The sequence below is a fragment of the Phyllobates terribilis genome, unplaced genomic scaffold (genome assembly GCF_046119375.1).
Source record: "Phyllobates terribilis strain yellow unplaced genomic scaffold, ASM4611937v1 Scaffold_12__6_contigs__length_324123572, whole genome shotgun sequence".
Classification (NCBI taxonomy): Eukaryota; Metazoa; Chordata; class Amphibia; order Anura; family Dendrobatidae; genus Phyllobates; species Phyllobates terribilis.
Window position 1 is genome coordinate 193,732,899 of NW_027362772.1, and position 23,051 is coordinate 193,755,949.

Consider the following 23,051-nt stretch of genomic DNA (forward strand, 5'->3'; position numbering starts at 1 on the left):
AGTTTACTGCATTTCTCCAGTTTCCACCCAGCACATATAAGAAAAGGTATCCCTAAGGGACAATTCTTGCGTCTCAGGAGAAATTGCAGTACTGAGCTGGATTTCAAAAAACAGGCACATGATCTCACACGAATATTTGTGTCCAGGGGATATCCTCGAAAGATCATATCACAGGCCTATCAATTTTCTAAAGAAATCGATCGCAAGCTGTTTTGCCAAGTTTTTGACACTAAGGTTCGGCTTTAAAAAAAGACAACCACTTGCGATCTAACGCAATTTTATTTATACTAGTTGATTTAAAAGATAAAATACATAATTAAAGGAATAGTATAATATGATGATATTGCGTACACTTTTGTATATGTTAACATACAAAGGTTAAGTACATATACTCACATTATCACCAAGGAGCTTTTAAACATCATAAGTCTGTAATATCAGAGAAGCAATTCACCAAGACAAAGAGCCCCTGGAAGTCTCACAACACTGCATGGACGTCTCACTTATGCAGGTATTACATACAACACTGTACACATCAGTACAGATCCAAAAGCTTCTGTTTCAGTACTATTTCTCTGGCCTTATATAGTGAATGTACACTAGTAAGTTTAATTCACCTTTCCCCCATAGTGGCCAGCTGTAGAGAAAAGGTAAATCAGATGCAGGCTCTCATCAGACAATGGTGAGCAATAAACGGACACAATTTAAAAGCTCTTATGAATAAAGTAAGTAAACTAAACACAAAGGTTCCCTGTTTTACAATAATGAAGACTATTTGTGGTAAATGTTTCAGACAATGTGAATAAGTGGTTCTCAAGATGTTTTTACTATTAATATAGTCTTGTATCTAAACATCAAGTAAATACAAAGTAAAGTAAAACAGAATGAACCTAATCTATCTGGAAATATATAAAAAAAATCAGAGCAGAATAGTGCTGGTTAGAATACATTCTGTATATTTCAATATGGACTCAAAATAGATATTTTTATATTCACACTACAATCCACCCTTGGCTATTTTGAGCCATATATTATTTATACAAGGTACCATAGCCTAAGAGGATGGTTTTAGCGGATGATTGACATAAAGATAATAATGGAAGTGTACACTGTGTACAACAACACATGCAACGCATGCACAAATTATAGCAAGAAATAAATCAGCTGGCGTAATACTTTGAGTCTTTATGGTAATCATCTCTTCCCCAATACAGTTCATACACGCATAATTGTATGTGAAGTACTGGGTCATATCTCCTCCTTCTATGCCTTCATCTTGAGAAGATATCCCTATTAGCTTTGTCCATAACTGTAAAGGGGTAGGTACTGCCACCATGCAGGTTTCTAGAATATTGGCAGCAGTGGTAGTCTTTGTCATGCAAAAATGGCAAGTGTTCATCAACTGAGCCAAGTAAATCTGTAGATTTGGTTTGGTTTTCCATGATGCCACATTTTCCATTGTTGGTCTCTTAATTTTTGGTCTGAAGATCGCTTGGGTCGTCATTTCCAGATTTTGATCTAAAGGGAAAACACATATTATTCTCTCAGCAAAATCCCTGTCAGTTGGGACGTGTTCCCCCTTCTCTTGCCCGGGTTTTATAACTATCCACACGTTGTTTGCTCCTTGAGAAATTACTTCAGCAGGTTCTGGATGACCTTTGTCATCCAGTTGTTTCACTCAGATTTTTTGCACCATCATTGATAGGATGTGAGGATCCAAATCCTTTACATTCTCTGACTGTCACAACTGTAGGGGCCTTTCATCTGACCACTTTCATTTTAGAAATAGACAGTACCAGAGCTATCCTATCTCCCTTCTGTATTAGCATGTCACTTTCTTCATTATTCATTAAAAGTACTTTAATTTCTCTCTGAGCAGTCCTGATTGTCTTTACAACTCCTTTGAATCTTTATTGGAATACCATAGCACAATACTATTGTCTCCAAAGTCTTAATAGTACTGTTAGCATTGGCCATTTTACAAGCACAAATCAACGTATACCCAGAATATGTGTCCACAGCCGTGCACACGCATACATGTGTATATGTGTCCACAGCCGTGCACACGCATACATATTCTCCATCATGTAGAGGAGGGCCAATGTAGTCCATTTGCCAAATTTTCCCAGGAAGTTTTCCTTGAGCTATCTGGACTCTCACCACATGAGGGATTGGTCTCTGTTGTGAATGTTGACACTTCATGATGATTTCCTTTATCAAATCTAGCCTGATGGGCACCCTCTGGTCTGTGCCCATTGAGTCAATCCGAGCAGCTCCTCAGTGGTGTCTGTCTTTACTGGATTCAGTGACTGATATTTTGGACTGTTCGTCTGCTACTGAGGTGAAGAGTCTTTCCAGGGTATCTGAAGCACAAATAGCATCAATATGAAACACAGTCACTTTAATTATTTGTACAATTGCCCAGATATCTTGCCACAACTCTTTTCCCATACTTCTTTGCTATGTATACTTGTAGGCTGATAGCCCATTGCGTTCCACACACGGTTGTTACCTTGGTAACTAGCTGACCCATCTATAAACCACGCATGTTTCCTCTGCTCAGTCAATAGTTTAAAGGGTACCTCCCCATTTTATGGGGGATTCTTGAATTGACTTCTGTATCTCCTGCAGCTGAAGTCCCGTAGGGACTTTGCTTGCCTTCTTATGCAATGTGGAGATTTCACTAACTCCCGTTTTTGCTCTGTCCTGAATTGCCTCAATTTGCTTTCCTCCTAATCCTGTAGTTATAACCTTGCGCTCACTGAATTGTTTTGGATTTCCATTAATCAAACTGGCCTCCGCCCCCGTATCTACCAACATTTGTGGGGCGTGACCAGCAGGTCAATCACTCTTATCTTCCCCCCATCGATCCTACATTTCAGATGAAGACATCTTGGTAGGAGAGACTGATGGCCCCTTCTGTTGGGTTTTGAATTCCTGTAGCAAGGATCTGACTTCAGCATAAAGATCCTCAAACCCAGATGCTGTGGGCATTGCTGGCGACGAGGAGGGAGTGGGCCCTCTCTCTCCCCGTGTCCTGCCCGGCCGCTGCTGTGGGGATTCAGAATCTTTTACTGTAACCTTTTTATTATGTGAAACCCCTGACTTTTTATTAAGTCCTCTCTTTTGATACAATTTCCACATCTTGTCTGTATAAATCCCATCTATTTTATCCCTGTGGACTCCATCCTTTATCAAGGCCATAAACATATGTTTCCAGGTAATATGGGATATAGGATTGTAATTACTTTTGACATTGTCACGTTGCTCTTCAGAGGGAAAATAACCTTTTGTTTTTGACCCCAATCTCCCAGATCCCCTGGGATTGCCTCCAATGTATTGGTGATAGTTTTCCCAGTCTGATTTATCATTAGTGTCATCATGATATGCTTATAGGCTGGAGGGGCATTTCTAATGATACAATTTCTAACAGATACAGTTACAGCAACTTGCATATAATCATCATAGGTGCTTGCTGAAATAGCATTTTTCATTACCTCCTCCTTCAACCTCTGAGTACAATCTTTCAACATAAACCATGATTTTTCATTGGGCGGCCAGTCTGCCTCAGATGGGTATTTATGCTGCAATGCCATAGCTACAACATCAAGCATACTACACACCACATGTGGCTACTGAATTGTCAAGGTATGAAATGCCTCCTTCACTACAGGTTCATGACTGAGTTGGACAAATTGTGGGCCATCCACAGCATCCACCTGCACTCCTTGAGTCTCCATCTTTTTATTCACCTTCTCTCGCCTCCTTTTGTATTTATACTGCGCTACACGTACAGCAGACATTTTTGCAACATGCTGATAGCCATCACATCTGTCCATTAATAACTTATTCTGACACTGTGCTATAACTAGTGTTGAGCGAGCACTAAAATGCTCGGGTGCTCGAAGCTCGGGCCGAGCTCACCGTGATACTCGGGTGCTCAACTCGAGCAATGAGCCCAATGTTAGTCTATGGGAGACCCGAGCATTTTTGCGGCGGAACCCCCAGCAGTCTGTAGAAAGCCTAAAAAGTGCCCAAAACGATAGTGACAGTGCTCAAATGACATGGAGATAGCATGGGGATCGCCCCAGGAAGCATTTCTGACCCCCAGGTCACTGCTGTCAACAACGTGGTCAGAGGTATTAAGCCACTTTTACGGGCTCACAATAAAACGTTCAAAAACGAAACTGAAACTGCTTTCCTGTGAAATATGTTAAGGAACATCCTTTCCAGATTAAAGACTTGTGTATAAGGTAAAATAAATAACCAAAAACAAAAATACTCCTCCACACCTTGGGCTATGTTCACAAGTAGCATTTTTTATGCGTTTTTGCACTTTTGTATTGCTTGCAACCGTGACAAATGCATTCACCGGGAAATGTCATTTTAACATTTTACAACCTTATCTGGCCATGTTCTGTGTGACACATGTATACAGTGCTGAAAAGACATGGGAACAGCATGGGGAAGACCCCTGGAAGCATCTCTGACACCAAGGTCACTGCCTAAAAGTGTGCCCATCAGAAGTGATCCTTTCCGCATCAGAAGATGCAGACTTGCAACTATCCCCGTGCAAGTCCTTGTCCCAGGGCAGTGTTCAATTGTACCTCCCCCATTCCTTGCAATGCAAGCACAAGTATGCAGCCTGCCACCCACCCATCCCCAGGTTGCAATACCATACTGCTTGCTTGCTTGCACTTGAAATTGGGCCTTTTAGGCATGTGCAAGTGGAATCTGGCCACCACATCATGGCTGCGTCGGCGGCCTGGTATCCATACTCAGTCCCCAGCCGCCCGGTGGCCGGGTGTCCACGCTTGGTCCCCAGCCGCCAGGGGGCGGCCGGGTGTCCATACTCGGTCCCCAGCCACCCCTATTTGCCCCGGTAACCTTCCCCACACTTTTCTTAGCCTGGCCTGCTTTAGGGCAGTATTGGCCGAGCCCACCAGACTCATCCGGTGGGCCCTGGCTTCTCCATCATCGGAGTTGAGAGTGCCAAGGTGAGGAGCATAATAATTATGAGAGAAGTTAGCATCTGCTTTGTTTTCATGGAATGCAAGCGTAAGTGTGCAGCCTACCTCCAGGCTGCAATACCATACTGCTAGCTTGCTTGCACTTGAAATGAGGCCTTTTAGGCTTGTGGAGGCAGACGCCGGCCACCATATCATGGCTGCGTCGGCGGCCTGGTATCCATACTCAGTCCCCAGCCGCCCGGCGGCCGGGTGTCCACACTCAGTCCCCAGCCGCCAGGGGGCGGCCCGGTGTTCATACTCAGTCCCCAGCCGCCCCTATTTGTCCCGGTAACCTTCCCCACACTTTTCTTAGCCTGGCCTGCTTTAGGGCAGCATTGGCCGAGCCCACCAGACAACCAGACTCCTCCGGTGGGCCCTGGCTTCTCCATCAGGGGAGTTGAGAGTGCCAAGATGAGGAGCATGATGATGATAGAAGTTAGCATCTGTTTTTTTTTCCTGCAATGCAAGCGTAAGTGTGCAGCCTGCCACCCACCCACCCCCAGGCTGCAATACCATACTGCTAGCTTGCTTGCACTTGAAATGAGGCCTTTTAGGCTTGTGGAGGCAGACTCCGGCCACCATGTCATGGCTGCGTCGGCGGCCTGGTATCCATACTCAGTCCCCAGCCGCCCGGCGGCCGGGTGTCCACACTTGGTCCCCAACCGCCATGGGGCGGCCGAGTGTCCATACTCAGTCCCCAGCCGCCCCGCGGCCGGGTGCCCACACACGGTCCCCAGCCGCCTGGGGGCGGCCAGGTGTCCATAAACAGTCCCCAGCCGCCCCTATTTGTCCCGGTGCATCTTATACACAAGATCGCATGCCAAAACATTACCTGTGCCCTCCCCAGTGCATTTAGTGGGAAGGACAGCCTAACCACAAACACGTGGACAAGTGAATGTGGCCAGGGATGGTCCATCTCACTGACGCCTTCACACTGGGTTAATATTGTGGAAGCCGGGACACAGTTGGACACTGGGATGCAACACGTCCTCCAGACATAGAGGATTGCGGGTCCTGGGTCAATCATGCTTCAACACAAAGTTCAGAAGATAGACAGCAGCAGTGGTCAGCCTCCTACACAAGGAGTAAATTATTCATGATCATGAGGCCATCCATCTCCTTAGCTTTCTGTTCCTTGGAATGCAAGTGCATGTATGTAGTAGCGGCTAGGCCTGAGGTGGTCAGCGTTTTGGCGCATATCCTACCTCCTCCAAGGATTGCTGGATGTTTTCCTGCTACTTTCCCAGTTCTATGACTCCCGTTAAAACAAAGCTTCAGGTGATGAATGATGGATGAGGTGGTGGCAATGGAGAAAGAGCAGGAGGAACAGGGATCATTCACATCAATATCAGGCCAGTCAACCACACATGTCTTGTAGGATATGTTTCTGTACCAAAAGGAGCGGTTCAGCTACACAGTTATAGGGCATACAGTGAGTGCAATGCCTACCAAAAATTTTGAAGCACTCCAATGCCCCTTGGAAGTGACATGGAGGTCAGAGGGCCTTAACTAAACTGTTTTTTTTTCCATTTAAAGCAACTGGGTCTACTGTACACTGTTGGCCTAAGCAGTGAATGGAAGGCTTTCCAAAAATTATGAGGAACTGCAACGCCCCTTGAAACAGACGTGAATTACAGCGTACTAAAAACCTTCTTCCCATTATTGGGGAGTGGGTCTCCCTTAGTATTCGCCTATGCATTGAAAAGGAAAAGCTGACTAAAATTAGGAGGAAATGCAATGCCCGTTGGAAGAGTCGTGGAGGTTAGAGGTAATTAAAAAGAACATTTCAATACCCCTTGGAAGAGCTGTGGAGTTCTGAGTGGTTTAACAAGACGGTTTTAATGCCCCTTGGAAGAGACGTGGAGGTCACAGTAGCTTAACAAGACCGTTTTAATGCCCCTTGGAAGAGTGGTGGAGGTCGCAGTGGAATAAAAAGACAATATCAATGCCTCTTGGAAGAGTGGTGGAGGTCGCAGTGGAATAAAAAGACAATATCAATGCCCCTTGGAAGAGTGGTGGAGGTCGCAGTGGAATAAAAAGACAATATCAATGCCCCTTGGAAGAGTGGTGGAGGTCGCAGTGGACTAAAAAGACAATATCAATGCCCCGTGGAAGAGACGTGGAGGTCACAGTATCTTAACAAGACGGTTTTAATGCCCTTTCGAAAAGACGTGGAGGTCACAGTAGCTTAACAAGACGGTTTTAATGCCCCTTGGAAGAGTGGTGGAGGTCGCAGTGGAATAAAAATACAATATCAATGCCCCTTGGAAGAGTGGTGGAGGTCGCAGTGGAATAAAAAGACAATATCAATGCCCCTTGGAAGAGTGGTGGAGGTCGCAGTGGAATAAAAAGACAATATCAATGCCCCGTGGAAGAGACGTGGAGGTCACAGTAGCCTAACAAGACGGTTTTAATGCCCCTTGGAAGAGTGGTGGAGGTCGCAGTGGAATAAAAAGACTATCAATGCCCCTTGGAAGAGTGGTGGAGGTCGCAGTGGTATAAAAAGACAATATCCATGCCCCTTGGAAGAGTGGTGGAGGTCGCAGTGGAATAAAAAGACAATATCAATGCCCCGTGGAAGAGACGTGGAGGTCACAGTAGCTTAACAAGACGGTTTAATGCCCCTTGGAAGAGTGGTGGAGGTCGCAGTGGAATAAAAAGACAATATCAATGCCACGTGGAAGAGTGGTGGAGGTCGCAGTGGAATAAAAATACAATATCAATGCCCCTCGGAAGAGTGGTGGAGGTCGCAGTGGAATAAAAAGACAACATCAATGCCCCGTGGAAGAGACGAGGAAGTCACAGTCGCTTAACAAAACGGTTTTAATGCCCCTTGGAAGAGACGTGGAGGTCACAGTAGCTTAACAAGACGGTTTTAATGCCCCCTGGGAGAGTGGTGGAGGTCGCAGTGGAATAAAAAGACAATATCAATGCCCCGTGGAATAGACGTGGAGGTCACAGTAGCTTAACAAGACTGGTTTAATGCCCCTTGTAAGAGTGGTGGAGGTCGCAGTGGAATAAAAAGACAATATCAATGCCCCTTGGAAGAGTGGTGGAGGTCGCAGTGGACTAAAAAGACAATATCAATGCCCCGTGGAAGAGACGTGGAGGTCACAGTAGCTTAACAAGCCGATTTTATTGCCCCTTACAAGAGCCATGCAGTACCGCATATTAAAAACATTATTCCCATTATGGGGGAGTGGGTCTCCCATAGTCTTTGCCCATGCCTTCCAAGCAAAAGCTGCCAAAAATTAGGACAGAGAAACTTGCAATGCCCCTTACAAGAGCCATGCAGTACAGCATATTAAAAACATTATTCCCATTATGGGGGAGTGGGTCTCCCATAGTCTTTGCCTATGCCTTCCAAGCAAAAGCTGCCAAAAATTAGTACGGAGGAACTTGCAATGCTGGCAACACGGACCACAGTCACCCTGGTGGTATAGTGGTGGTGGAGGCTGAGGATAAGGAGAAGAGCAAAAAATAGCCGAAATGAGGACGCGTATACCCATGTGTGGGTGTGAAGCGGTGCATGGGAATACACCTCCCGAAACAACACAGTGGATTTGACTTTATGTTACTCTGCTGTCATTTGGTGGTGATGAGAAGTCTGGCCCAATCCAGCCCTTGTTCATTTTGATAAGGGTCAGCTTGTCAGCATTGTCAGTTGACAGGGGAGTGCGCTTATCAGTTATAATTCCCCCAGCGGCACTAAAAACATGCTCCGATAACACGCTAGCGTCAGGGCAGGCCGGGACCTCCAAGGCGTACAGAGCGAGCTCATTCCAAGTGTCTAGCTTGGATACCAAATAATTAAAAGGCACAGAGGAATCACAGAGGACGCTGGTACGGTCGGCAAGGTACTCCGTCACCATCTCTTGATCCTTTCCACTCCTTGTGAGAGTACCCCACGCCTCAGAGCCTGTAAGCTGGTCGGGTCTCAGAAAACTGTCCCAGAACATTGACAGTGTTACCCTGCCTCTGCTGGATTGGAGTTGCGTCTCTCTCGCCTGTACGCCTTAGTTGGTCAACGAACTGTGACCTCTGCCGCTAACGTGTTCAGATGGGAATTTTTTTAACAGTTCTGCAGCAAGGGCCTTCTGGTACTGCCCCATTTTTGTAGACCTCTCCACCTCAGGAATAAGAAAGTGAAAGTTCTCCTTGTAGTGGGGGTCTAAAAGTGTCACCAACCAGTAATGACTGTCACCCAACATTTTGACAATGCGAGGGTCACGGTTAAGGCAGCGTAACATAAAGTCAGCCATGCGTGCCAGACTGGTAACGGGCAAGACTTCTATGTCCTCACCAAGATGACGACTGACCATGCTCTCCTCCTCCTCCTCCTCCCCCCGTCCTCAGGCCACCCACGCTGAACCAACGGTATGACAGTTGTACAGGTACTACCGTCTACAGCGCATGATACCAGCTCCTGTTCTTCCTCCTCCTCCTGCTCCTCCTCTCCCTCATTGTCCCCCAATGCACGTTGGGATGAGATGAGGCTGGGCTGTGTGTAATCGCCCGCTACGGTTTCTTGATCCTTCTCATCATACTCTGGCTGCAATGCCTCCTCTTTAATTCTCTGCAGAGAGCATTGCAAAAGACAGACAAGTGGGATGCGGACGCTAATGACAGCGTCATCGCCACTCACCATCTTGGTGGACTTCTCAAAGTTTATCAGGATGGTACATATGTCAGACATCCAGGTCCACTCCTGAGGTCTTATGTGTGGAGTCTGACCTGAATATCGGCGGCCTTGTTGCAGCTGGTACTCCACAACTGCTCTCTTCTGCTCATAAATCCTTTGCAACATGTGGAGGGTAGAGTTCCAACGTGTGGGGACATCACACACCAGTCGGTGTGCCGGAAGCTGCAAACGCTGCTGCAACACAGCAAGGGCGGCGGAAGCTGTAGCCGACTTGCGAAAATGAGCTGACAGGCGGCGTACTTTGACGAGCAGATCTGGCAACTCCAGATACGATTTAAGAAACCGCTGAACCACGAGGTTAAGCACATGAGCCAGGCATGGTACGTGTGTGATCTCGCCTCGCCTCAGAGCCACCACCAGGTTACAGCCATTGTCACACACGACCATGCCTGGATGTAGGTTCAGCGGTCTCAGCCACAGATCTGCCTGCTCTTTCACAGCTGTCCACAACTCACAAGCAGTGTGAGGTTTATCACCTAAGCTTATGAGTTTCAGCACAGCCTGTTGCCACTTGGCTGAGGCAGTACTGCCGTGCTTCCAGCTTGTAACTGATGTGGTGATATCTGGAGGCTGAACATGAGGAGGAGGAGGATGATGCGCAGGAGCTGTACACTGTGGGGGCAACTCTGACTGACATAGGGCCCGCAATCCTCGGTGTGGGGAGGATGTGCTCCGTCCCAAGGTCCGACTGGGTCCCGGCTTCCACTATGTTTACCCAGTGTGCCATCAAGTAGATGTACCGTCCCTGGCCACAAGCACTTGTCCACGTGTCCGTTGTCAGGTGAACTCTCCCAGTAATTGCGTTGTTGGGGGCACGGCAGATGTTTTGGGACACGTGCTTGTGTAGTGCGGGGATGACACACCGGGCAAAATAGTGTCGGCTGGGGACCGAGTACCGAGGGACGGCCACCGCCATAAGGTTGCGGAAGGATTCCGTCTCCACCAGCCTAAAAGGCAGCATTTCCAATGCAAGCAGTCGTGAAATGTGCGAATTTAGGACTGTGGCCTGTGGGGCGTTGGCTGCGAATTTGCGCTTTCGTTCAAAGGTCTGGTATATGGACAATTGAACGCTGGTGGGACGTGGACGTTGATGCTGTTTCTTGAGAAACTGCCATAACATGTGAAGACTGAGAGGAGGGGGGCATCTTTGCATGCAGTATGGACAGGGGATTGCCTTGCAAGCACAACAGGGGGTACTCTTACACGCACAACAGCGGAAGAAGCAGTGGTGACACCCGCTGATGCTGGTTGTGGACCCTGGGGTTCGCCCCACAAAGTCGGGTGCTTTGTTGACATGTGCCTGATCATGCTGGTGGTGGTCAGGCTGGCAGTTTTGTCACCCCTGCTGATGCTGGCCTGGGAGGTGGTACAAATGGCCTTTTAGGGGTTATCAGCAGAGTCTTTAAAAAAATTCCAGACTCTGGAAGACCTACTGGTTGTACTGGCAACGTCCCTCGTGTTGGTGTTACGGGGAACGGTTGCCCGCCTTCTGTCTGCGGCCACCACACTGCTTCTTCCTGGCTGTTGGGGTACTTTGCCTCCCTCCCCCTGTGTGCTGCTGGCCTCGCTCTGCGTGTCCTCCTGCCACGTTGGGTCAGTTACTAGATCATCCACCACCTCCTCCTCTTCCACTTCCGCACCACGGTCCTCCTCCTCACTTTGTGGCAATTGTGTCTCGTCATCGTCCACCTCTTGTGACAAATTGCCAGCGTCGCCTTCCTGTGGCCGTGGCTGTTCAAATATTTGGCCATCGCTACATGGGATCTCCTCTTCCACTACTTCAAGCGGAGCAGGCGAGGGGCCCAAATATGGAAATGGAACAGTGAACAGCTCTTCAGAGTGTCCAACTGTGGAATCAGTTGCTGTCTGACGACACTCGGCATGGTGGGAGGAAGGAGCATCAGGGTGAGGAGTATGCGGTCGAGACTCACGGCTGCTAACACTTGACCATGTGAAAGACAGACCGGAGGTGGTGATGCCCAGGTGACTGGAAGTATTATCTGCTATACAATTAATGACCTGTTCACACTGATCAGTTCGCAATAGTGGTCTTGTTGTTGTGTGCTTCCCTAGTAATTTGGTCAAGAACTGGGAGCGTGAAGATGTGGCTGTTGGTTGTGGCACATTTTCACCTTTGCCACGGCCCTGAGTAACCCGGAAATGCTCGGTGCTCGCCGAACATCCTGAGTAGTGAGATGCTCGGGCGAATACCGAGCAGTGTCGAGCATGCTCGCTCAACACTATTAATTGTATATGGAGGTAGCTTCTCCTAGTAAGCACTTGTACACACCTATTTCTTGTATTGGAAGTGCCGTCTGTCTTTTCTGTTTCTGTGATATTAGAGTGATCTGTGATATCACAGTGATCAAAAACCAATAATTAGTTAATCAAATCCCCCTTTGTCATCCACTTAGTCAAATAAAAATTATAAAATAAAAAATAATTGTTTTCATTCTTTGCAGCTAAGGTTGGGGTTTGGGTTGTGTTAGGGTTGGGGTTATCGTTGTGTTAGGGTTATGTTAGGATTACGGTTGGGGTTAAGGTCGTGTTAGGTTTACGGTTGGATTTAGGGTTGGGATTAGGATTGTGTTAGGCTTAGGGTTGGAGTTGGGGATAGGATTGGGTTTTTCTCAAAAGCAAAAAAAAACAATGATGACGATATGACATCTAGTGTTACTTGCTACTTGAGTTTGCATCGGGGGCTCGGGTATGCACCGAGTATTGCGGGTGCTCTACATGCTTGAGTCCCCGCCCCACATGTTTTGCGCCTGTTAGACACAAAACACAAAAAAAAAACATGCAGGGATTGCTGTGTATGCCAGGCAATCCCCATGTTTTTTTTGGCTATCTAACAGCTGCAAAACATGTGGGGCGGAGACTCGAGCATGTCACTTGAGCACCCGCGATACTCAGTGCTTACCTGAGCGCCGATGCAAATACGAGCAGCGAACACTTGCGCTCAACACTAATGACGACGTATTCAATATGACGACCTAATATTATCATATGTGTAGTACCTTTAGGTCCAAAATCCTCAATATAAAATCCTTGAGAGGTGTAGTTTTCAAAATGGGGTCAGCTGTGGGGGGTTTCTGCTGATTAGGCACCATAGGGGCCCTGCAAATGCAACATGGTGCCCGCTGTCTTTCAAACAAATTTGTGTTCCAAAATTCAAATATTGCTCCTTCCGCTCCGAGCTCTGCAGTTTGTCCAAACTGAACTTTTTGGCTACATGTGGGGTATCGCCGCGCTCGTAAGAAAGTGGATAACACATTTTGGTGTTCAAAGTAAAAGGATTTTCAGCTCCAATTAAAAACAAATGACGGGATTTATGTTTTTAAGTGTTTTAGGGAGAGCATGCATGTGGGGGAGTACTGGGTATTCTACCATAAGGAAATCCCTCTTTTTTTCACTTAAAACCCCCAATGCAAAACCCTCCGCTATAAGCTTATTAGTTTTCAACATGATTGCAGTTGTGGGGTTGTGTAGCAATTTGGTATAGGTGGACTCATCCTTTAACTAAGTTTAACTGATCCATGATTTGTGTTCTTTATGACATTGTGTCCATCACCACTACTATAACACCCTTATCTTTACATTTTTATTTTATTAGTAGTTTGTTAGGATACTGAGGGTATGTGCCCAAGATGCATACCAGCCCGCGGCCCAGAAGCTGCGGAAGAGCCGCCAGCGGCTTCCACTCATCTATACAAATGAGTTGCGCCATTTTTTTTTATTCACCTGCGGACTTTCCTCGTAGAGGTTAGGTCTATGGTGAAAGCCTGCATTCGGACTCGCAAGAGAAATTGACATCCTGCAGTCTGGAAAGACGCGCCGCATGTCAGTGTCCGCGGGTGATCCGCAGGTGCATGGAGACGCATAGTGGACATGAGATTTCGAGAAATCCCATCCACTATACTGTAACATCTGGACGCTGCAGGTTTGACGCTGCATAACACGCAGCGTCAAACTCGCAGCAGCTCCGGATCGTGTGCACACAGCCTAATGTTGTTGATTTTATTATTTTTGTATCTGGTTTTAAATCACAATTATGGGGGTGTATTTTCTCCCCGTCTTTATGAATATGTATATCTGTCAGTAACATGTGATCTTACCCGTGGCCACATGTAGAGCTCTTTCTACCTGCTTATCAGGAAGGTATTTAACACTAGAACTACTGATGGAGTCATTTTGAATCCTTTCGTTTTTTATTTCTCTTCTGTGACTACATTTTTCAGAATTCCGGCTTGAAACTCGGTGACTTTTCCTCAAATATGATGTGAAAAAAGATTTTGTGAGAATAAATAATTTTGGTGAAAAATTTGCGCGTTTTTTTCAAAATTTACCAAGAACTACTGAAGGGAGTCATTTTGACTCCCTACTATATTTTGAGGTCCTTTTGTCACTAAATGTTGCTATAAAGTTTTGTGCATAATTTTTTCACTCTGTCTTATTTACCCTGATGTTCATATAGATGTAGTTCAATTTACATGTCAACTTTTCACATTTTCCTTGTGTTTTACCTGCTTGTATTACTGTGTAATGCTGAACAAACTCTATCTGATGAGGAGCTAGATGCATTCATTGCGATATTCTATGCTCGTGGAATATCTGGCACGAACCGTCACTCGATTAGCAGTATTTGGTGTAATGACTGGGGAATACCGTTTTGCAAAGCAACAATGTCTAGGGACCGCTTTGTTGAAATTATGAGGTTTCTCAGATTTGATGAGAAATCTACTCGATCGGAGAGACTGCAAACGGACAAGTTTGCTCTATTTTCTACTGTGTGGGACAGGTTTATTGAAAATTGTATTGCGTGTTACAAACCTGGCCCATACATAATGGTGGATGAGCAACTTTTCCCAAGCAAAACTAGGTGTCCATTCACGCAGTACATGCCTTCCAAACCAGATAAATATGGCCACAAATATTGGCTAGCTGTTGATAAGAGGAGCAAATATCTGGCAAATGGCTTCCCTTATCTAGGCAAAGATGACACACGCCGTGCTGAGGACCGTTTAGCTGACCATGTGGTAATGAAGTTATTGGACCCGTTTTTGAAAAAAGGTCGCAATGTTACAACCGATAATTATTTTACTTCAGTAAAATTAGCTAAACAGCTAAAAAGCAAAGGAACAACCATCGTGGGAACACTGAACAAGATAAGGCGAGAAGTGCCTAAAGAAATAAAATCCATGAAAGAGGAATTGTACAACACTAAAGTGTTTAGAAATGAAGACAATTTTACACTTACAGTATATCAAGGAAAGCCCAACAAAAATGTTGTCATTTTGAGTTCCGTCCATCCAGATGTTGTTGTTGCGTCTGATTCCGCTAAAAAAACTCCAGAAACGGTAAAGTTTTACAATGAAACAAAATATGGAGTAGATGTAGTGGATCAGATGGCACGAAAATATACCACACGAACATGCACAAGGAGATGGCCTGTTCATGCATTTGAAAATGCCTTAGACTTTGCGGGTATAAATGCATGGATAATATTCAAGGAGATTACCCACCAAAAAATGTCACGCAAGGCATTTTTGCAAACGCTTGTGAGAGAGTTGAGTGGTCCTTATGTCACAGATAGGGAAAAGGGTTCCACGTCCCAAGTTTCTACATGCTCAGAAGTGATGGTTCAAACAAAATTTTGCCAGATCAAAGAAAAGTGCAAGAAAAATAGATCTGTCGGAAATTGTAAGACTTGTGGTAAGTCTTTGTGTGGGCAATGTACTGCCATAAATCAAACGCAATGCCTAAAATGCGAAACACCAAATGTTTAGAAGGTGAATTCTGCGCCATATTTTCATTTTTATGCTCCTCCACCTACATTTTCTCTGCTTTTTGTTCTTCAGTTGTTGTTTATATGTGTGCACTTGAATAAAAAAAAATGTTTGAAAAACGTCTATTATAATTATTGTTATTTTCTGTAGAAAAATAAGAAAAGCAGAAAAAAAACAATCAAAAGCATTACTGTTGGATCTCACAATAATAATACATTACAAAAAATATAATTATTAATAAATAACCACAAATGAAACTCTAAAAATAAACGAAAACAAGCAAGGAGTCAAAATGACTCCTTTCAGTAGTTCTAGGCGGGGTCACGAGTCCAGTAGTCCTAGTGTTAATGATAGCATACCATTCTCATAGCAGCTTTGACAATGAACACCCAGGTTGCATTCGAAACACGTAGCCTAGATGTCCTAAATACCTTGACATGTATTCGCTACGCAATCCCTTACACTGAGTGTTTTCTACTTATGGATGAGTGTTCTTTATCATCTTTTTACTTTTTTGAGATTTAATAAACATCATTCGTTTTTAACTGGAGATGGAAATACCTTTACTTCATATGCAACTCATGTCTGGTCAGGATGCTTCTCTGTGCTCCTATCCCTGGGACCGCTTCAGGTGAGCAGGCATTAAAGAAGCTAAAAAATGATTTCACCCGATGAACTAATGTTTCGCTCATACATCGGTTGATTGCCAGCCTGTCTACATATGCCGATAAATTGTAGCTGCTTATCGACCTACATAAGTGCACCTTAAAGAGTAAGTAAACTTTTGCTAATTTTTTTTTAATGTTTTTGCAACTTTAATTCTGAGCAGACTGGTGGAGAACCCAGCCCTGAGGCCCCCACCAATCACTCAAAATGCGTATAAAAAGTGCGCAGTTCAGTAGACAAGAGCACAATTACACAGCGGAGTACAGATGTAGTAGAAAGTCATAGGCTTCTGTCTTCTAAGCTTCATACTTCTAAGAGGTCTTTTGAGCAATTGGTGGAGGGTCTCAGGACCCAGACCCCACTGATTTCCTCAGAATAAAAAAGCCTAAAACATATGAAAAAAATCTACCAAAATTTACCGTAAGTTACTCTTTAGATTTTTAATAGTGCTACCAGGGCTGGATTAAGAGACGCCTGGGCCCTGGGCAGTTTAGAGGACGTGGGGTCCCCCAGCACCTGATGTATCATGTGACATGTCACGTTTGAATTTTGGAACCCCTTTGATAGATCATGTGATAGGTGACGTGATTCAGACACAGGTGCTCTGGTGCACATCTGAAAATGCAAAATGACAGAGACAGGAGCAGCAGTCACTGCTGGTTCTCACGCTGCACTCAGCGAGAAACCGGCTGCTGTGATGAGTGGTGACGTCAGTGAGGTGACATCACCGCTCATCGTTCCGGCTCTCGCGCTGTGCAGCGTGAGACCCGTCAGCTGTGAAATGCGGTAACCTTACTGACGTCACCACTCATCACAGCAGTTAGAGTGCAGCGTGAGAACCGGCAGTGACTGCTGCACCAATCAATGGAGCTTCGTTCTCTGGATGGGGATCGACTTGGGACCTCCATGAGGAATACAACAAACTCGCGTGGATTTTTAGTAAATGGGTGAAAGAGGGACATTGACGGGGAGTGATTTTTACAAATAATGGACTTTTCTGTTTATTTCTTTTGACTATGGAGTTAGTAATGGGGGTGTCTGATAGACGCCTCTCTGTTACAAACCCCAGGACTTGATGCCAGCCTCAGCTGCTGCCATTATCCCCACAAACCCATTAGCCCAATTGCCAACACACCAGGGCAATCGGGAATAGCTGAGGCTAAGCGCCAGAATTGGCGCATCTAATGGATGCGTCACTTCTGGGGCAGCTGAGGGCTTATGTTGTTAGGCTGGGAAGGAGTCGATATCCATGGACCTTTCCATCCTATTAATAACAACCCGCAGCTCTCTGCTTTGCCTTTGCTGGTTATTAAAAATAAGGAGGTCCCCAAGTCATTTGTTTAGGGTCCCCCCCCCCCGTTTTTAATAACCACCAAAGGCAAAGTAGACAGCTATGAGCTGATAACAACAGGCTAGGAAGGTCCATGGTTATTGGGCCCTACCCAGCATAAGATGACCAGCTCACAGCTGTCTGCTTTCCCTTAGCTAGTTATTAAAAATAGGGGGGATCCCATGCCTTTTTTTCATTGATTTATTTTTTTGATAAATACATGTACATTAAACTAGATAGGCACGACACTAATGTATCTCACGGACATGTTTCAATCTAACACCTAAACATCAGTCATTTTTATTCTGTATTCTATTCCTGTATGTGTCACACTGATGGTCCACACGGGTGACACCGGTACTGTTTTTACCAGTACTGAAAATATCAGGATGTGTGAAACAGGCTTTAGGCTAAATTCCCACCGTGGTCATTGGGTTTGTATGGGATTTATTCAAATCTCACTGCTTTTTTATGCTGTGTACACTGACCTGTAGTGTGATTTTGAAATATGCAACGTCAATTTCTTTTATGGTAAATATTTTATTTGCGGATTTTACCCATAGACTTGTATGAGATGAAGAAAATCCACAGATAAAAAAACAATTTTTCTGTGTTTTTTTAGTACTTTTCCTCAGAGGAAGCGCAATACAAGCACATGTAACCTGCACGTGACTTTATCAATGAAGTTTTTATCAAAGCTAAGTAACAGGAAGCTTCCAAAACAAAGTACTTTTATTTAAAGCATGACACATCAAAGAGACAAAAACTGCAGCAGAAAAAACGACATAAAATGCATGCAAAAAAACGCACTCAAAAGTAACTTAATTTAGCTAATTGGTGAAGAAATGCTTTAGCGAATCTGTAGCTTTAAAAACTCACCAAATACTCATCATGGGAACTTAGGCTACATCACACCTGTGTGACACGTCCGAGAACTGCTCAATTTTTATCCTCGGACAGCACTTTGTCCCATAGAGTAGAATGGATGTTTTCACACATCTGTTGAAACCATGGATTTGATAGTGAGATGTCTGACACTCTGAGCAGGTCCTATTCTGATCCGATTTGTGGATGAGACTCAGTCATTTACCATGAGGATCCGTGAGACCCAAGTGCAGATCGGAAGGCTTACCACTTGCTTCCATTTTGCATCCCAGACTTGAATGACAAAGTGATCTTCCAAAGATTTTTTTATTGGCTTGGAAGCAAGGACACCTCTACACAGAAGCAAATAGGTACAACTAAGATGACACCTGAGAAAATTGGTCCATTTCTCTCAAAATTGTACCACTCACACAGATGTGTGAACGTAGCATTAGACTGTGAGCCGAACCCGTTGATATCGGCGAGTGCAGCCTACGTTAGTCTAGTGAGTATAGGGGACCTTAAAGGCTATATCAGTTCTTAGGCTCATAGTAAAAACTAACAGGCAGGTAGTTGCTGACCTGCCCACCGATCTCTGCTGGGACAGAGGTCACTGACCGCTCCTGCCGCGATTCTGAGAGCAGCAGCAGCTCTTCTGCTGACAGTGTGTGACCTGCCAATGTCATAGTGATTGACAGCTGGCTCCCCGCTGCATAACTGAGGGACGCTATCAATCATCATGGCGTCGGCAGGCACGCCCCATCTACAGAGCAGCCCGGAAGAGGAAGAGCGGCTCTGTTCGCGTGGAGCAGCAGAATCACCGGCAGGAGCGGTCAGTGACTGCTCTGAGCCGCTGTCGGATAGCACAGGTAGTTAGCAATTACCTGCCTGGTAGCTTTTTGGCTCATAGTAAAAAATAAAATATAGTCCTGGAAAACCCCTTCAACTACTATCTAAAGGGTATGTGCACTGTTAGGTCACGTGCACACGTTCAGTATTTTACCTGTAGCCAAAACCAGGAGTGGAACAATCAGAGGAAAAGTCTAATAGAGACACGGGCACCACTTCTGTATTTATCACCCACTCCTGGTTGTGACTTACAAATACTGTGGTAAAATACTGATCGTGTGAACGTGGCCTTAGCCTGACTTACCAGTAGGGGGCGTGACCACTTAAAGTGCCTAGGGCAGCATGAATGCCAAATACGGCCCTGCTGTGACCCCTCTGATCCAGAGACCCGGGGCCCTGAAGAGCCTGATCATGCGCCCCGCTGCCCCAGTTACCCTTACTTGGAGCCCCAGATGGCTGAGCGCGGCCTCCTGGTCTTTGGCTTTCCCAAAAGAATGAATGGAGTAGCAGTGCACATGATCGACCACAGCTCCATTCACAAGCAGAGTCCCGTCCTATCCCAGAGGGCAGACCTCCAGCAAGAAGGGAGCTGTTCCCTATCCCATGGAGAGCGAATCATTTCAAAGCATGAAAGTACCCCTTTAAGGCCTGGTCACTAGGGGGTTAACATAAGTACAAAATGAGCCCCTGACGCTGCTGAACTACAGTCTATAGAGGACAGTGCCGCAACTAAGCAGCGCTGAGGACTAATCCCCGACCAGCAGGGGGCGCTGACGCCTGGGAGCTGCGGTGTGTTCAGCGTGCACTCACATCTGTGCACGTACACTGGCTGTGCCCACCGCGTGAACAGCTCACCCAGCAGTGTAGCTCCGCCTCTGGGGCACAGACACCAGATGTGAGCGCCATAGAGATGGTGGCCGGGGTAGTCCCGCCCGCACAGGTGTCAGGACGCTTTCGCGCTCTTAGTACACACACAGTATGACCCCGAGTCACGGCAGCGCCCGCTCAGCACGTGATGACGTATGCGTCGCCCGGCCGCTTATTGGTCGCGCACTCTTGCGCTGAGGCTCCTCCTTTGTATCGGTTGTTACAGGAAACGCTTTCTTTTCTTTGCGTCATTTACCGGAAGTAACTCATGGGATATAAGGAAGTTGCGAGGGCACCGGGAAGCGCCTGCAGTAAGTCACCGCGTGGTCTTGCCTGGGACGGAAGTCCCGCTGTGGTCGCGGCAGCTTGTTAGTGCGCGTGTCCGTGTATTACCGGCCCCTGCGAGGGCGCAGCCTCTCCAACCGCGGAGCGCGCACTTCCCGCCGTGGAGAGGAGGCTAGTGTGATAAGCCGGGGTGAAGGCATTAAGTGGCGGCTTGTGAGCGCTCTGCTATGGAGACCTGATCTCAGCCGGTAGAGGGGGGACGTGAGCGGGGTGGCTGCAGCCGGTGCAGGGGGGGACGTGAGCGGGGTGGCTGCAGCCGGTGCAGGGGGGGACGTGAGCGGGGTGGCTGCAGCCGGTGCAGGGGGGGACGTGAGCGGGGTGGCTGCAGCCGGTGCAGGGGGGGACGTGAGCGGGGTGGCTGCAGCCGGTGCAGGGGGGGACGTGAGCGGGGTGGCTGCAGCCGGTGCAGGGGGGAACGTGAGCGGGGTGGCTGCAGCCGGTAGAGGGGGGACGTGAGCCGGGTGGCTGCAGCCGGTGCAGGGGGGGACGTGAGCGGGGTGGCTGCAGCCGGTGCAGGGGGGGGGACGTGAGCGGGGTGGCTGCAGCCGGTGCAGGGGGGAACGTGAGCGGGGTGGCTGCAGCCGGTGCAGGGGGGGACGTGAGCGGGGTGGCTGCAGCCGGTGCAGGGGGGAACGTGAGCGGGGTGGCTGCAGCCGGTGCAGGGGGGAACGTGAGCGGGGTGGCTGCAGCCGGTGCAGGGGGGAACGTGAGCCGGGTGGCTGCAGCCGGTGCAGGGGGGGGCGTGAGCCGGGTGGCTGCAGCCGGTGCAGGGGGGAACGTGAGCCGGGTGGCTGCAGCCGGTGCAGGGGGGAACGTGAGCCGGGTGGCTGCAGCCGGTGCAGGGGGGGGGGGCGTGAGCCGGGTGGCTGCAGCAGGTGCAGGGGGGAACGTGAGCGGGGTGGCTGCAGCCGGTAGAGGGGGGACGTGAGCCGGGTGGCTGCAGCCGGTGCAGGGGGGGACGTGAGCGGGGTGGCTGCAGCCGGTGCAGGGGGGGGACGTGAGCGGGGTGGCTGCAGCCGGTGCAGGGGGGAACGTGAGCGGGGTGGCTGCAGCCGGTGCAGGGGGGAACGTGAGCGGGGTGGCTGCAGCCGGTGCAGGGGGGGACGTGAGCGGGGTGGCTGCAGCCGGTGCAGGGGGGAACGTGAGCGGGGTGGCTGCAGCCGGTGCAGGGGGGAACGTGAGCGGGGTGGCTGCAGCCGGTGCAGGGGGGAACGTGAGCCGGGTGGCTGCAGCCGGTGCAGGGGGGGGGACGTGAGCAGGGTGGCTGCAGCAGGTGCAGGGGAGGACGTGAGCGGGGGGTGGCTGCAGCAGGTGCAGGGGGGGACGTGAGCCGGGTGGCTGCAGCCGGTGCAGGGGGGAACGTGAGCCGGGTGGCTGCAGCCGGTGCAGGGGTGGACGTGAGCCGGGTGGCTGCAGACGGGGATGGGGGGGGGGTGAGAAGCATGAGTGCTGTCACTGCGCTCTAGGCCAAATCTGCTGCCAGTCCTACAGTCGTGGCCATAACTTTTGAGCCTGACTCCTATCTTTGTTTTCATATGTTGCTGCTTTAGTGTTTTTAGATGTTTCTATGGTTACTGTAGTACAAATATCAGTTTTAAACTTTGCTTGACAAATATATAAAGTTTATGTAAAGTCTAAATATTTACAGTGTTGTCCCTTATTTTTACGACTGACTCACCACCCATGCTTGTCTAATTCGTGCTTGTGGTTCTTCACAATTTCTGTGTTTTTGTCCTCCACATTTGAGTGTTGTTCACAGGTTTTCAATGGGATTGAGATCTGGGGAGATTCCTTGCCATAGAGCCACAATTTAAATGTTTTGTTCACGCTGAGCCACTTGGGTTATCACTTTTTTTGGAATTTCTATAATTTCTAGTCAGTTTCTTCCCATATCACTGAGCCGTTCTTGTAGGGGTGCTCTGTGTATTCTTTCCAGCTTTCCTTGATCTGTTCTGGCTCAGTTTCTCTTGATGTCATTCAATGTGGGTTGAAACTTTCATCATTCCTTGTGTTGCTCCTCAGATGTTCGCTTTCTATCCCTGTATCTTTTGTTATAAAATTCGTTGCTTGAAATGGCACTTTAGTCTTTTACTGATATTGTATGCATTCTGCATGTTACCTTTTCTCTTGCCATTTGTCTTTCTTCCATGATCGTTAGGGCCTCTTCTCTTAACCATGGCTGTTGGGGTTTCTTCTGCTTCTTGATTCTGGCTTCTTCAGTAAGAAGTCTTTGTGTCCATATTTCCAGGATGATTAGAGATCATACTTTATTCATGGCAGTGTTATTAAGAATAATTGTGAGTGACCATACATCCTCAGATGAAAAGCCCCCACACATGAATAGTCTCAGGATGCTTTACTGTTGGCATCACTCATGGCAGCGCTCACCTTTTTCTTCTCCGGAGATTTTTTCTTCTTTAAGTCCCAAACAATCAGGAGGGGCTTCATCGGAGAATATAACATTGCTCCAGTCCTCTGCAGACTTTCCTGTGCTTCGTGCAATGCTTTTTTCGCTAATGACTCTTAATGGATTTGGCAAAAGCCTAAACACTTCAAATTATCAGCATTTCATATGTCAGTAACCACAGAAACAGCTGACTAAAAGATTTAAAAATTCTGAAGCAGCAAGCTTT

General features: G+C 47.3%; 1 protein-coding gene and 1 long non-coding RNA gene across 2 annotated transcripts in view; one reads left to right on the forward strand and one right to left on the reverse strand.

The window, feature by feature from the left end:
- Positions 1–515: 515 nt before the first annotated feature.
- Positions 516–19,688, reverse strand: LOC141172395 (uncharacterized). Its single transcript, XR_012252469.1, has 3 exons — positions 18,373–19,688; positions 2,161–2,363; positions 516–1,518 (listed from the first exon to the last, which is right to left on the reverse strand). It is a non-coding gene; the product is annotated as an uncharacterized lncRNA (long non-coding RNA).
- Positions 19,689–20,241: 553 nt separating this feature from the next.
- ZSWIM9 (zinc finger SWIM-type containing 9) overlaps positions 20,242–23,051 on the forward strand; it is a 68,062-nt gene continuing 65,252 nt past the window's right edge. The window contains exon 1 of the mRNA XM_073656546.1: positions 20,242–20,384. The gene's annotated coding sequence lies outside the window, so the exon portion shown is untranslated. The remainder of the gene's footprint in view (positions 20,385–23,051) is intronic.